This window comes from Oncorhynchus masou, chromosome 31 (genome assembly GCF_036934945.1).
Source record: "Oncorhynchus masou masou isolate Uvic2021 chromosome 31, UVic_Omas_1.1, whole genome shotgun sequence".
Taxonomy (NCBI): domain Eukaryota; kingdom Metazoa; phylum Chordata; class Actinopteri; order Salmoniformes; family Salmonidae; genus Oncorhynchus; species Oncorhynchus masou.
Window position 1 is genome coordinate 77,607,814 of NC_088242.1, and position 17,242 is coordinate 77,625,055.

A 17,242-nucleotide genomic window follows, 5' to 3' on the forward strand; every position below is an offset into this window, starting at 1 on the left:
TTTTGTGTGTTCAGTCTAATAAATAATTAACATTGACACTTACCACGCTGCATATTGGTCCGATCCTTCCTACTCCTCCTCAGACGACGAAGAGATTCGTTACAGTTAACCACTCCAATCAAAAAGTTTGTGATTGAAGAAGGGGAGCGGGTGATACGACTATATTCACACACAGTCCTTGATCCTGGTTTAAAATGGTCCACCTTTTAATAATTCATTTATAAAAAGCATCTCAATTAATTATGTACTTTTTGTCCACCTTTCCACAAATTTAGTAATTTTATTATGCGATTACTTTAGTGTCACAGAGGGGGCAAGCAACTGTTCACAGGATCCAAACCTGGCCAGATCAGGAGAGGTCATTGTTTCTGTCCACAGACCTGAAAGGCGTTAAGTGTCTGGGGGTGTGTGTTGTGAGGCACCTGACAGCACCCAGGTACAAAGCCTCATTCAGGCCAGATGTAGTGACAACAGGTTCATCAGAACCTCAGCACCTGCCATGGAGACTGTGTTGTTGTCTGTCAGCCCTCCTCCAGTCCTCAGCCTCTATCTATCTAGTCCTTTATGGTGCTTTGTTTGGTGTTTGATGAGTGTCAAATGATATTAGGAAATACCAGACAGAGGGAGGGAGGGAGGGAGGGAGGGAGGGAGGGAGGGAGGGAGGGAGGGAGGGAGGGAGGGAGGGGAAGTTAGGCATAAGTGAGAAACACTGGGTAGTTCCACGAAATGAGTTCCTTTTGCGTCGCTGATATTTTAAGTAGAAATTGTTCACCAACATTGAATTTTAAAAGCCTATTATATATATACAAAAAAGTGCCCTTTAATATAGACCACATGGAGAATTCAATCAGATTTTTTATATGAATAAAGACTTGCTTTAGTGACAAAATTCCACATTTTGACATGTCCCTCCATGCACCCTATGTGACTTCTAGGAAGATTTTAACCCCAACATTTCTCCAAGTTTTCACCATCATTGTCAAGCCACAGTTATATTGTTGCTTTGACAAAGTCATTTCTGAAGATTATTATTTATTTATTGTGATTAGTGAATTTTCTGTCTGTCCGTAATTTTAAGGGCAAGCCTCCCACCAGGCACAGACATCAATTCAACATCTATTCCATGTTGGTTCAACGTAATTTCATTGAAATTATGTGGTAAAAATGTTGATTGAACAGTGTGTGCCCAGTGGGCTGTTACATAAACTGAACTCTTGTTTTAATATGATGAAACTATGCCTTTTTAAATATTTATTTTTTAAGGAACATTTAACATCTTATAGTCAAATCATAGTGCTCTTTATGACAGAATGTTAAAACTAAGTGAAAAAAGGAAGGACTCTTCTGTTCATTGGATTGGATATTGTGTGAAGCCCAGAGCCCAGCCAAGGCTGCCTGCTTGCTTTTAGCTCCATGTAATTACTTGATCCAGGCTGCTGCTCTCACCGAGTCAATTCGATTAGGTATGCTCTGCTGGGACAGCTCAGTTGCCCATCCCGGCTGTCACTCACTCCCCTGAGCAGCAGAGAGCAGAGAGTGCCCTCCATGCCTGCTGGAGCCCTAGGAACAGCTAGCTGGTCATGTGGGCACCAGGCCCTCAGAGAGAGAGAAGCAATACCTTGCCCTGAGAGGTGCACCTGCCTCACCTGGCATTGCCTGAGCTTCATTCACTCAACTCAATTATTCCCACTCCCACTCCAGGTGAGAGGCCACTACAGTCACAGCACCACAGCCATCAAGATGATGCATCACACCGACATTAACAAAAACCTACAGTACAGGGAAAAGCATAGTTTGGTTTTAGAGAAAATATTTTCTCCCCAACACAATTGGGAATTTTAAAACAAACATCACATACTGCTCTGTATGTAGATAGGCACAAGAAATCCAAACAGTGGAATGACTCAAATAGAAAACCTGAGTGGTTCTATAACATATGGCAAAATGACATCTGCAGCTTGTGAGATGAGTTTGGGGTTAAATCTTGATATCACAAGGGTAATATTGTCGTTTGACAGGTGCGCTATATTGAGCTAGTCAATCTTGAATAATTCAACAAAGACATCCAACTGTGCTGTGTAATCTTTAGATTCCAGTGGGGGATGTAGCTACTGTCTCACATGTAGAGCTGTAATAAGACACAACCAATGGTTGCTCCCAAGAAAGAATCTTACTTATTGTATTATCATTCATGAGAACATTTTGGTCCCGTGAGATAGGACTTGTACACTATCAACATCCTGACCAACAAATAAAGAACCTGTGTTCACCATTTACAATTTCTGAAATTACAGGACATTGTTATAGTGTACATGTCCTGTAGCCTAGCCTCAGGCTTCAGGCTTCTCACGTAAAGGCAACAAGACAGGATTCGGAAGGATGATCATGCGAAACTACCTGTACCTAGCCTCTTCATTAGTCTTCAATAGTCCTAGACATGCCAGTAAAAGCTCTTGAAGAGCTCCTTTCCTGTCACAGCCTTGGTTCACATTTATGTCATATTGATGTAATATTCACTGTAGTGCTTAGCGATATTTTTTTAGGTTGGTTCAGTTTTGGTTTGATTCTTTTTTTTAAATATCACGGTTTTGGATTTAGGATTTCGGTTTCAATGCACTATGCGTTGTGTGGCTTGAGTGCTGTAACAACACAGAATTAAGCAATTAATACATTTCTCATGATGGTAGTGACTTCCCTTGACTGCTTATCACTTACTTACTAACCATAATTTCTTTAATAATAAATATTTGTTTTATTTGATTAATTTATTAGTTAATTACAAGTCATCATCTCATCTCTGTAGAGCTGTTGCCTATGCTGTCTGACAAAATCTCAATTTTAGTAGTTCTTCAAGGTAAATAAGGCGAACCTTTATGACTACTGAATACTAGCTATCAATCACTTAGATCAAGTATTTTCAGGCTCTCAAAGCAACTGCTTTCTATCCCTCTTGATCATGCATTCTCTCTTCTCTCTGTGTCAGGTCCGCATATACCCTGATAAATTTTAGCGGGCGCACAATGGATTATGGTCATTGTAGTCATTGTAGTCATGGTCATTACCATGTTTTCTTTTGCTAAACTACAGTGCCTTGCGAAAGTATTCGGCCCCCTTGAACTTTGCGACCTTTTGCCACATTTCAGGCTTCAAACATAAAGATATAAAACTGTATTTTTTTGTGAAGAATCAAGAACAAGTGGGACACAATCATGAAGTGGAACGACATTTATTGGATATTTCAAACTTTTTTAACAAATCAAAAACTGAAAAATTGGGCGTGCAAAATTATTCAGCCCCCTTAAGTTAATACTTTGTAGCGCCACCTTTTGCTGCATGATTGTGTCCCACTTGTTGTTGATTCTTCACAAAAAAATACAGTTTTATATCTTTATGTTTGAAAAATGAAATGTGGCAAAAGGTCGCAAAGTTCAAGGGGGCCGAATACTTTCGCAAGGCACTGTATGTAGAATATTTGCTAATTGGAAACTACAACTCCCTACTACATCTCACAGTTCATGCTTCATCTGATTTATCTGTACAGAAACTGCACATTGAGCTCACAGAAAAAAAAACGAACGAAATGGAATTAAAATAATTTAACGGTTGGTCAATTGGTCAATTAAAAAATGAAAAATAACCACCATTTCAGTTAATCGCACAGCACTAATTTGTTGCATTCACAGGTCCAGAGAAAAGAGTCGTAAAGGGAAAGGTATTATGGTGAAACTGACCACACACCTCAATGAGAACATTTTACTTTTCACAGTTGCACTCTACAGCCCAAACGGGGTCAATGTAAAAAGAGCCACTCTCATGCAAAAGTCTTAGCTTACGGAGATCACACAGATCTCCTGACAAAGCAACCCTTGGAGTGGGAATGGAGATGTGGCTGTGAAGATTACCACAGGGCCAGCCACAGCACAGATGAGAATGATCCAATCTGAGCATCAGGCAGAGAAAGCGCTTTGAAAAGTGTCCTTCATTCATCCGTTCCCTGCGATATCAAACATTTCTCACAGGCTTTGGAGGAGTAAATCCATTGGCAGAACTATAGATAGATTTTAAAGTCATTAATATGATACATTATATAATGGCATCCCTGCTGATTGCATGTACTGTAAGTAGACCAAGGTTCAGGTTAAGCTAAAACATAAATGTACCCAAGACACTCATCTTGCAAAATGATAACATTATAATTAACACTTGACTGACAACTAAAACTATGACTTCCCTCTCCTGTCTATACAATCACTACAACATAGACATGACCCATGACACCACATCATTTGTAATTGTCAAACAGATAACTCAATTCACAATTCCTGAGGGCTCACTGCCAACTAATCAAGACACAGACAGCCACAAATCATCACTCTGGAAACAGACATGCTGAGTTTGAGAATAATCACATTTCATGCTCAATATTTACTCACTTCCCATGTAGATCTGTAAGGTATTGCCCTGGTGTGTAAACATACAGAGAAGATGGTCCTCTGTAGCTCAGTTGGTAAAGCATGGCACTTGCAATGCCAGGATAGTGGGTTTGATTCCCAGGATAACCCATATTTAAAATGTAAATTGCTTTGGATAAAAGTGTCTGCTAAATGCCATATATTATTATTTATTATTATGTACATTTGGCATTCATACTCTCAACAGGGCACTTAATCCTGATATTACTCTAATCAGAACAGCAGCTTTCAGGACCTTGTTTACATGTGTGGGTATGTGTGTGTGGTGTGGTGTGTGTGTGTGTGCACATGCTGTGGCTGCCAATACTGTCATAGACTCTCTGACATCCTCCCCTCCTGCCTGGAATGTCAGTGAGAATGCACATGTGAAATTGATCTACCATACACAGATATTACTATTCTACCAGGATGGGCACATGGGTGATGTGGTTAAGTAGATATTGTGCAGCTATTCGGGTGAGTTGCACAAAATGTGAGAGTTCGGAGAGAGGTTGAAGCCATGCGGTTGAGACAGAATTAAAGTGATTTAATTAGAGAAGTGTCGACGGCAGCTAATTCAAATCAGTGCACTTGATCTGGGAGGGCCATTCCGCTGATCTTTCCCTAACTGCCTCTATGACACAAACTTAAATCAAAATCAAATCAAATCAAATTTTATTTGTCACATACACATGGTTAGCAGATGTTAATGCGAGTGTAGCGAAATGCTTGTGCTTCTAGTTCCGACAATGCAGTAATAACCAACAAGTAATCTAACTAACAATTCCTAAACTACTGTCTTATACACAGTGTAAGGGGATAAAGAATATGTACATAAGGATATATGAATGAGTAATGGTACAGAGCAGCATAGGCAAGATACAGTAGATGGTATCGAGTACAGTATATACACATGAGATGAGTATGTAAACAAAGTGGCATAGTTAAAGTGGCTAGTGATACATGTATTACATAAGGATGCAGTCGATGATATAGAGTACAGTATATACGTATGCATATGAGATGAATAATGTAGGGTAAGTAACATTATATAAGGTAGCATTGTTTAAAGTGGCTAGTGATATATTTACATCATTTCCCATCAATTCCCATTATTAAAGTGGCTGGAGTTGAGTCAGTGTCAGTGTGTTGGCAGCAGCCACTCAATGTTAGTGGTGGCTGTTTAACAGTCTGATGGCCTTGAGATAGAAGCTGTTTTTCAGTCTCTCGGTCCCAGCTTTGATGCACCTGTACTGACCTCGCCTTCTGGATGATAGCGGGGTGAACAGGCAGTGGCTCGGGTGGTTGATGTCCTTGATGATCTTTATGGCCTTCCTGTAACATCGGGTGGTGTAGGTGTCCTGGAGGGCAGGTAGTTTGCCCCCGGTGATGCGTTGTGCAGACCTCACTACCCTCTGGAGAGCCTTACGGTTGAGGGCGGAGCAGTTGCCGTACCAGGCGGTGATACAGCCCGCCAGGATGCTCTCGATTGTGCATCTGTAGAAGTTTGTGAGTGCTTTTGGTGACAAGCCAAATTTCTTCAGCCTCCTGAGGTTGAAGAGGCGCTGCTGCGCCTTCTTCACGATGCTGTCTATGTGAGTGGACCAATTCAGTTTGTCTGTGACGTGTATGCCGAGGAACTTAAAACTTGCTACTCTCTCCACTACTGTTCCATCGATGTGGATAGGGGGGTGTTCCCTCTGCTGTTTCCTGAAGTCCACAATCATCTCCTTAGTTTTGTTGACGTTGAGTGTGAGGTTATTTTCCTGACACCACACTCCGAGGGCCCTCACCTCCTGCCTGTAGGCCGTCTCGTCGTTGTTGGTAATCAAGCCTACCACTGTTGTGTCGTCCGCAAACTTGACGATTGAGTTGGAGGCGTGCGTGGCCACGCAGTCGTGGGTGAACAGGGAGTACAGGAGAGGGCTCAGAATGCACCCTTGTGGGGCCCCAGTGTTGAGGATCAGCGGGGAGGAGATGTTGTTACCTACCCTCATCACCTGGGGGCGGCCCGTCAGGAAGTCCAGTACCCAGTTGCACAGGGCGGGGTCGAGACCCAGGGTCTCGAGCTTGATGACGAGCTTGGAGGGTACTATGGTGTTGAATGCCGAGCTGTAGTCGATGAACAGCATTCTCACATAGGTATTCCTCTTGTCCAGATGGGTTAGGGCAGTGTGCAGTGTGGTTGAGATTGCATCGTCTGTGGACCTATTTGAGCGGTAAGCAAATTGGAGTGGGTCTAGGGTGTCAGGTAGGGTGGAGGTGATATGGTCCTTGACTAGTCTCTCAAAGCACTTCATGATGACGGAAGTGAGTGCTACGGGGCGGTAGTCGTTTAGCTCAGTTACCTTAGCTTTCTTGGGAACAGGAACAATGGTGGCCCTCTTGAAGCATGTGGGAACAGCAGACTGGTATAGGGATTGATTGAATATGTCCGTAAACACACCAGCCAGCTGGTCTGCGCATGCTCTGAGGGCGCGGCTGGGGATGCCGTCTGGGCCTGCAGCCTTGCGAGGGTTAACACGTTTAAATGTTTTACTCAGATATAACTTACAGATATAAGAATGTTTGATCACAATATCTGAGGCTGACAGCAGAATACTACTTGTAACTTGTAACTCACTAACTTGTGTGACCCCTAGAGTGACCCCAACATTAGAAAAAGGGAAACATCGCCTTTGTTCATATTTCCATGAAAGCTGTACACCACCAGGGTACAAAGATTGTCTTAGGGTCATTTTTGACCCAGCAGTTATAAGATAATTTACACACCACAAAAACCAGAAAGACACACACACACACACACACACACACACACACACACACACACACACACACACACACACACACACACACACACACACACACACACACACACACACACACACAACGGGAAATTGAGATTGTGTGCTACTGATTGAACTCAGACAAATCTAAAACTTTATTGTGCATGTGCAGCATCTCCCCTCCACGACCCCACACATGACTCAGGTTCACAGACAAAAATAAATAAAAATTCAGACAAAATAAACCAAATTTCAGGCAAAATAAATATTTCTTGAAAGCATTGTTTACTAATGGGGAATGCAGTCAGAGGCTATAAAAGTGCTGCTATAAATGTACCCCCAGCACATTTCAGTGCCCAACAGGTTGTAGATCTGATTTTTTGAGATGTCTAGGAGAAACAAGAGAACAATGATTTGGAAGAGGAAGAGGTATCTGAAGAAGAAGATGGGTAGAGTATAACCCAGAGCACGATGCATCATCTTCAGATGAAGAAGAAAGACCCCAAGCTGAAAGAGAGACATTTTTTGTCAACTTGTCACCATATGACAACCAGGGAAGGATGGCAGCACAAAATGTCATAAGGATGACCCCAGGGCCCACAAGACATGCAGTTTCCCATGCCCAGGGCATGCCTCAACATTCTACTTGTTCATCACACCAGCCATCGAAAAAATCATCCTGGAGATTACACTTTTTGAGGGTTTCCGTAAATATGGAGACAACTGGAAATGTTTGGATGAGATCTGCGTGCCTACATAGGGCTGCTAATCTTAGTGGTGTGTATAGGTCCCGAGGTGAGGTTACATGTAGTCTCTGGGATGCAGAGAGTGGAAGGGCAATTTTCTGGGCCACAATGCCACTGAAAGTCTTTCACACTTTCTCAAGAATGCTTCGATTTGATAACCGTGAGCCAAAACATGCAAGGCGTGTGAGAGACGAACTGGTGGCCATAAGAGAGGTCTGGGAGAAGTGGGTGGAGAATCTGTTATACCTCTACAACCCTGGGCCTGAAATAACAATGGATGAGCAACAGGTTCCATTCAGAGGTACATTTTTTTCCCTTATCTTTAATGTAAGTGATTTCCACTGTTCATGTTATTTTGTATTGCTGTAATATAATTGATGTATGTGATTGTTTTCTGTGACACTGATACTAATTACTGATAGTAATCTATTTTGTCAAAAGGTCGCTGTCCTTTCCGGCAGTATATGCCCCGCAAGCCAGAAACGTATGGCATCAAGATATGGGTGGCCTGTGACACACAATCCAGCTACGCTTAGAAGATGCAAGTCTACACAGGGAAGCCAACCAGTGGAGGTCCGGAGAAGAACCAGGAGATGCGGGTTGTGCTTGACGTGACAGATGGACTGAGGGGGCACAATGTCACGTGTGACAATTTCTTCACCTCTTATGAACTCAGCCAGCAGCTCCTGAAGAGGGAGATCATCATGGTTGGCACAGTTAGAAAGATCAAGCCTGAGCTCCCCCCTGTACTCCTCGCAACAAGGGGGAGAGAGGTCTTCAAAGTTTGCCTTCACCCCCACCACCACTCTAGTTTCTTACCTCCCAAAGAGGAACAAGAATGTGGTCCTCCTGAGCACACTGCACAAAACGACTGAGATCAGTGATTGTGAGGAAAGGAATCCTGGACTATAACTACATCAAAGGAGGCGTGGACAACCTGGACAAGGTGATTGGAACTTACAGCTGCAGGAGGATGACTACCTGCTGGCCCCTGGTCATCTTCCATAACATAATTTAGGTGTCCTCATACAATGCCTTTGTGATATGGAACAAGATCAACCATACCTATATGCCTGATAATTATTTATTTATTTTTTTACCTTTATTTAACTAGGCAAGTCAGTTAAGAACTAATTCTTATTTTCAATGACGGCCTAGGAACAGTGGGTTAACTGCCCTGTTCAGGGGCAGAATGACAGATTTGTACCTTGTCAGCTCAGGAGTTTGAACTTGCAACCTTCCAGTTGCTAGTCCAACGCTCTAACCACTAGGCTACCCTGCCACCCCGGCAGATGGGAAAGGCACTTGTAACCACACACATTCGAAGAAGGGAGCGCCTCCCCCGCACAGCACCCTCTGCAAGCGCTTGTGAAAGCTATTCAATGGGCAGAACTTGTCATGATCCACCTGAGGCTGCAGCTGGGGCAGGCAAGAGGAGATGCCAGTTCTGCCCCCCAAAGAAGGACTGTAAAACAAATACTATGTGCTGCACATGTGAGAAATACATCTGCAAAGTCCATGCACACACACTTGCATACTGTCCTACATGTGCTAATTAGAGTTTATTGATTTATGTTCTTCACTTTTTTGTTTTATATCTATTATCTTATTTCATTCTTGTTTATTGTTGTTGTTTATACACCTTGTGGGTGGGGGCAATGGTTTTAAAAAATGGGAGAAGACTAGCATTTTGTCGATGAATTCCTCATTGTACAGTAAATAAGAATATATCACTATGTCGCCAAAAACGTTCAAGACTGTTATTGTTTCCCTTCAATAAAATGCATTCAAAACTACTTTCTGCACATTTCTGCTACTTTCTTAGGCTATACAAGTGCTATCTCTTGCTAAGACATTTATGTTTACACGTATGCAATAATAAGCAATAATAATAATAATAATAATAATAAACCTCTACGTTAGTAAGGAAAACAATTATGACAGGTGTGTTGTAATAAAAACAACTGGTGTCCACTGATTAAATGCATGTCTTTCTGCATTGTGAAGAGGGAAAACCCAGATACAGTATTTACAAAGTTTGTGATGAAAGACAGGTTGTTTCTTCATGCAAAATAGATTTGGGGTTTAAAATTCAATTAAGCTCCTTTATTTGAGGGGTTTAGTGAAGGCGGGTCATTTTTGACCCATAGGACAAGGGGAGTATACAGAATGTTAAGACTAAATGAGGACAGAACACAGGGATATTGCTTTCAGTACTGGCCTGCTGCAGAGCTCCTTGTCCTTTCATTTGAACTCCATATGTACAGTGCATTCGGAAAGTATTCAGACCCCTTGACTTTTTCCAAATTTTCTTGTTTTTTCCCCTCACGAATCTACACACAATACCCCATATTGACGAAGCAAAAACAGGTTTTTCAAAAACAGGTTTTTTGAAATGATTGCAAATGTATAAAAAAAACAACTGAAAGAACACATTTACATAAGTATTCAGACCCTGCCTGGGCGCTCTGGAGCAGGTTTTCATCAGGGATCTCTTTGTACTTTGCGGCATTCATATTTCCCTCGATCCTGACAAGTCTCCCATTCCCTGCCGTTGAAAAACATGCCAGGTTTCCTCCAGACGTGATGCTTGGCATTCAGGCCAAAGAGTTCAATCTTGGTTTCATCAGACCAGAGAATCTGGTTTGTCATGGTTCGAGAGTCCTTTAGGTGCCTTTTGGCAACCTCCAAGCAGGCTGTCATATACCTTTTACTGAGGATGTGGCTTCTGTCTGTCTATTCTACCATAAAAGCCTGATTGGTGGAGTGCTACAGAGATGGTTGTCCTTCTGGAAGGTTTTCCCATCTCCACAGAGGATCTCTGGAGCTTTGTGACCATTGGGTTCTTGGTCACCTCCCTGACCAAGGCCCTTCTCGTCCGATTGCTCAGTTTGGCTGGGCGGTCAGCTTACATTTACATTTACATTTACATTTAAGTCATTTAGCAGACGCTCTTATCCAGAGCGACTTACAAGTTAATTTTTACCTTTATTTAACCAGGCAAGTCAGTTAAGAACACATTCTTATTTTTCAATGACGGCCTGGGAACAGTGGGTTAACTGCCTGTTCAGGGGCAGAACGACAGATTTGTACCTTGTCGGCTCGGGGGTTTGAACTCACAACCTTCCGGTTACTAGTCCAACGCTCTAACCACTAGGCTACCCTGCCGTCAGCTCTAGGAAGAGTCTTGGTGTTCCAAACTCCTTCCATTAAAGAATAATGGAGGCCACTGTGTTCTTGGGGACCTTCAATGGTACAGAAATGTTTTGGTACCCTTCCCCAGATCTGTGCCTCAACACAGTCCTGTCTCGGAGCTATACGGACAATTCCTTCGACCTCATGGCTTGATTTTTTGCTCTGACATGCACTGTCAACTGTGGGACCTTATATAGACAGGTGTGTGCCTTTCCAAATCATGTCAAATCAATTGAGGTGTACCAGAGGTGGACTCCAAACAAGTTGTAGAAACATCTCAGGGATGATCAATTGAAACAGGATGCACCTGAGCTCAATGTCGAGTCTCATAGCAAAGGGTCTGAATACTTATGCAAATAATTGTATTTCCGTTTATTTTTTATTTTTAATAGACTAGCAAAAATGTATAAAAATACGTTTTCACTTTGTCATTATGGGGTATTGTGTGTAGGTTGATGGGGATTTTTTTAAATCATCCATTTTATAATAAAACTGTAACATAAGAAAATGTGGAATAAGGGACGGCGTCTGAATACTTTCCGAATGCGCTGTACATCATCCATTGTTCATTACCATGGAGATTGTGTTAAAGTGACTGTTTCTTTCTCATTCCCCATTGTTGGCCATGAGAAGATGATGGCCCTGATGAGCTCCATGGTGATTGTTAATAAACTGTGGGCGAAACAATTGGATGAAGGGAATTGCTGAAGACCTTGTTCATAACATCAGGGTCTCTGGAGGGCCAGAGGGCTCTATTGATGCTGTTATGTGTCTGAATAAAGAGAAAAGCACTTCACATGGGTACAAATACACAAGCACTTCAGCATGTAGTGGTTTGTGCATTAGATTATCACATAATGATCTGTTTGTCACTTCAAAACCGCTACAGCATGGTCCCAAACTATTACTTGCTCACGCATGCGCACATAAGCACAAATACACACACACAAATGTACAAACGTACATATGCATGATCACATGCTCGCATGCAAATGCACAGTCGCACACATACACGCACGCATGCACAAATGCACAAATGTACACTACCGTTCAAAAAGGTTTGAGGTCACTTAGAAATGTTTTTGAAAGAAAAGCACGTCTTGTCTATTAAAATAATATAAAACTGATCATAAATAAGAAGAAACTGAAGATCTCGTACAACGCTGTGTACTACTCCCTTCCCAGAACAGCGTGAACTGTCTCTAACCAGAATAGAAAGAGGAGTGGGAGGCCCCGGTGTAGATTAAGATGGGATTAAGATGAAAGATTAAGATGGGCAAAAGAACACAGACATTAGACAGAGGAACTCTGCCTAGAAGGCCAGCATCCCGGATTCGCCTCTTCACTGTTGACGTTGAGACTGGTGTTTCACTGTCTAGTTTTGATGTTCAAAAAAATAAAGGGAACACTAAAATAACACATCCTAGATCTGAATGAATGAAATATTCTTATTAAACACTTTCTTTACATAGTTGAATGTGCTGACAACAAAATCACACAAAAATTATCAATGGAAATCAAATTTATCAACCCATGGAGGTCTGGATTTGGAGTCACACTCAAAATTAAAGTGGAAAACCACACTACAGGCTGATCCAACTTTGATGTAATGTCCTTAAAACAAGTCAAAATGAGGCTCAGTAGTGTGTGTGGCCTCCACGTGCCTGTATGACCTCCCTACAACACCTGGGCATGCTCCTGATGAGGTGGCGGATGGTCTCCTGAGGGATCTCCTCCAAGACCTGGACTAAAGCATCCGCCAACTCCTGGACAGTCTGTGGTGCAACGTGGCGTTGGTGGATGGAGCGAGACATGATGTCCCAGATGTGCTCAATTGGATTCAGGTCTGGGGAACGGGCGGGCCAGTCCATAGCATCAATGCCTTCCTCTTGCAAGAACTGCTGACACACTCCAGCCACATGAGGTCTAGCATTGTCTTGTATTAGGAGGAACCCAGGGCCAACCGCACCAGCATATGGTCTCACAAGGGGTCTGAGGATCTCATCTCGGTACCTAATGGCAGTCAGGCTACCTCTGGCGAGCACATAGAGGGCTGTGCGGCCCCCCAAAGAAATGCCACCCCACACCATGACTGACCCACCGCCAAACCGGTCATGCTGGAGGATGTTGCAGGCAGCAGAACGTTCTCCACGGCGTCTCCAGACTCTGTCACGTCTGTCAGATGTGCTCAGTGTGAACCTGCTTTCATCTGTGAAGAGCACAGGGCGCCAGTGGCGAATTTGCCATTCTTGGTGTTCTCTGGCAAATGCCAAACGTCCTGCACGGTGTTGGGCTGTAAGCACAACCCCCACCTGTGGACGTCGGGCCCTCATACCACCCTCATGGAGTCTGTTTCTGACCGTTTGAGCAGACACATGCACATTTGTGGCCTGCTGCAGGTCATTTTGCAGGGCTCTGGCAGTGCTCCTCCTGCTCCTCCTTGCACAAAGGCGGAGGTAGCGGTCCTGCTGCTGGGTTGTTGCCCTCCTACAGCCTCCTCCACGTCTCCTGATGTACTGGCCTGTCTCCTGGTAGAGCCTCTATGCTCTGGACACTACGCTGACAGACACAGCAAACCTTCTTGCCACAGCTCGCATTGATGTGTCATCCTGGATGAGCTGCACTACCTGAGCCACTTGTGTGGGTTGTAGACTTCGTCTCATGCTACCACTAGAGTGAAAGCACCACCAGCATTCAAAAGTGACCAAAACATCAGCCAGGAAGCATAGGAACTGAGAAGTGGTCTGTGGTCACCACCTGCAGAACCACTCCTTTATTGGGGGTCTTGCTAATTGCCTATAATTTCCACCTGTTGTCTATTCCATTTGCACAACAGCATGTGAAATGTATTGTCAATCAGTGTTGCTTCCTAAGTGGACAGTTTGATTTCACAGAAGTGTGATTGACTTGGAGTTACATTGTGTTGTTTAAGTGTTCCCTTTATTTTTTTGAGCAGTGTACATTTGGTTGAGTTGTCAAGTAATGTGAATTCAACAAAACATTTCACGTCATTGGATTTAGGTGAAACGTTGGGTGACGAAAATATGAAACTCCCATACGTCGATGACTTTTTGCAAATCCAAACTGATTTCCACATCGATTCAGCATCATCACATATATTTTTTGTTGTTGAAATGACCTGGAAACATTGTTGATTCAACCAGTTTTTGCCCAGTGGGAAAGCCCCTACTCAATCAATAACATTACAGAGAAAAGGCTTTCTGTTTGAAAACACATTGTAGGCTATAGTATGTTAGACAACCTAATTCAATCAAACATACCTCTTTAGAATCCACAGGTTTAGCAATCATTTAGTATGGGGCAGAAATCCGTAAACCTTGACATTGATGAGTGCTTTTTTTACATTCAATCAAACAGAAATGCTCCCTGGAAAAAAAGTTTTCCATTTTGGTTCACATAGCTTTAGGTTAGTAATTCACAGCTGTGGCTATCTTTTAAAGGAGAATGACACACTCCTACGCTGATGTGAAACACCAGTCTCCTATTTTCCTCTCACATCAATATTTCAGAGAAGTTAATGTTGACTAGGTGAGACAGGATGTCTGTTTCTCTAAAAACCAGGCCACTATGCATTTATAAAGAGGAGTATGTCAGAAGTGTTGGAACAGAATCAACAATGTTATAAATTCAGCACACTGTGAGACTACCATCAATTGACATTATATTTACAGAGAGATATTCTAAAACCCTTTGAGTAATCACCTATAGTGCTCCTAATCCAGACGTTGCGCTGAGATGCAATAATGCTAATTCCTCTCTCAGAACAGTGGGACTAGAAGAGCTAGCCTACTGTTTCCTTTTCATGATTAATTCATTAGATTGTTTTCAGCAGTTTAGTCACTGCTGGCTGCTATCCATCTCAATCAAAGCATTGAAGCAGTGGCAACACTCTTAGAAAAAAGCTGTCCCCATAGGAGAATCATTTTTGGTTCCTCGTAGAGCCCTCTATTGAAAGGGTTCTACAAGAAAACCAAGAGATTACTACCTAGAACCAAAAGGGTTCTATGTGGAACCAAAAAAAGGTTATTCAGAGGGCTCTCCTATGGGGACAGCCGAAGAACCCTTTTAGATTCTAGATCGCACCTTTTTTTCTAAGAGTATAAAGACAGAAGTGGCAGCGGTCCAAGCAGAGGAGATGTATTCAAAGACAGGGACTGACATTGCCGCCTGTGTCATTGAAACCACAGCCACCTCCACATCAGCCACCGACCTGGCTGGTTTTAATGGCCAGTGGACAATAAATGATTTAAAATGGGCAGTACATAACTCAATGATGGACATATGGCTCTGGTTATGGTGGATAATGACAGAGAGGTGGTGTCAAAACCACACTAACGGCTTTCGCCGTCGGATGAGGAAGAGTACTCGAACCAAAGTGCAGCTTGGTAAGTGTTCATATTTCTTTATTAAACTGAACACTGAATAAACAAAAACAACAAAGGGGAAACCCCAAACCAGTCCTGCAAGGTGAAAAACACTAAACAGAAATGAACTACCCACAAAAACCCAGTGGGAAAAAGCTACCTATGTATGGTTCTCAATCAGAGACAACAATAGACAGCTGCCTCTGATTGAGAACCACACCGGCCAAACAACAAAGAAATATAAAACATAGAAAATGAACATAGAATATCCACGTTGTGAGAACCATATGTTTCTTCGGTGTGAATTTCAGTACTTCAGCGTAACGTTTTCTACATATTTCCCCATGTTTCTATTTAAAGTCATGTTCTCAAATTGTTCCCAAGAACGTTTAGAAACAAAGTTCTTCCGTGGGAATTTCAGTACTTCAGAATAACGCTTTCTACAGGTTTCCCCATGGTTCTATTTAAAGTAATGTTCTCAAATTATTCCAAGAATGTTAAGAAACAACATTCTTCTGTGGGACTTTCACTACTTCAGCATAACGTTTTCTGCAGGTTTTCTATTTAAAGTCATGTTCTCAGAACTTTAAGAAAACTTTCCATAAAAACCACAAGAAAACATAAGAAACCTTCAAAGAAAGTTCAAAGAATGTTATTTAAAAACATATACATTCCATTCTCTTGTTAAATTAGCAATTTAACGGAAAGTAATTTTGAAACACGTTCTTCAGAACAATATTTAATTACCTTCAAAATTACTTTGAATTTCCGTTCTCAGAACGTTAATAAAACCTCCCAGGAAATTTTTCAGAGAACCTCCCTGCAACCTAAAAATGTATACAGGTTACATTTTCCCTTCTATTCTCAAAAAAAACAACATTCCTTTTTACTAGTCAGGAAACGTATGGCTTCGTTCACAGAACCAACGGGGCACCATTCCCACAAATTCCAAGGAACCAAATGAGCTAGCTGGGGTGTGATCAAATTAAACATCCAGTGAAGAGTACATTGCACCACTATGTAACATTGACAATTTGCAGCAGACTTGTGTTTCTTGAGGACATTCAAGGTGCTATTTGTGGCACTGCTCAATGTATTTAACAAGAACATGTGCACGCCTAAAACCCGTTGGCCATACTGTACACCACTGTCTGCCTTGATGATAATCAAGTTCATCATACATATACATCCACCTTGTATATCTCATCTTGAATCAACATACCATACCTCTTTCAAATCAAATCACATTTTATTGTTCACATACACAGTTTAGCAGAGGTTATAATCCTGGGCAAACACAAGTGCCACTAAAACTTGAACACAACGTCATGTTTTGATTGTATAGAGAGAATTTATTGAGATTAAATGGATTGCCATATGCAATTGGAACTGAAGTGAATAACCTGGAATGATATGACTAAAGTGGACTGGACACCAGAATTGAAATACTGTACAATCGTAGTAAACACTTGGTTTTGATAGTGACTTTGTAGTCCACTGTTACAATGAATTATACATAGGTGCCGTATCTGCACAAAGACAGAACCTCGCCCGCTGTGGGGAGATAAATAACCGCAGCACAGCCTAGGGTGGAGTGAGACCTGAGACTCTACATCTATGTCCACACTGGAGACACAGAGCCGTCTATCAATCTGTCCCCTGGAAACACAACAAGGCGA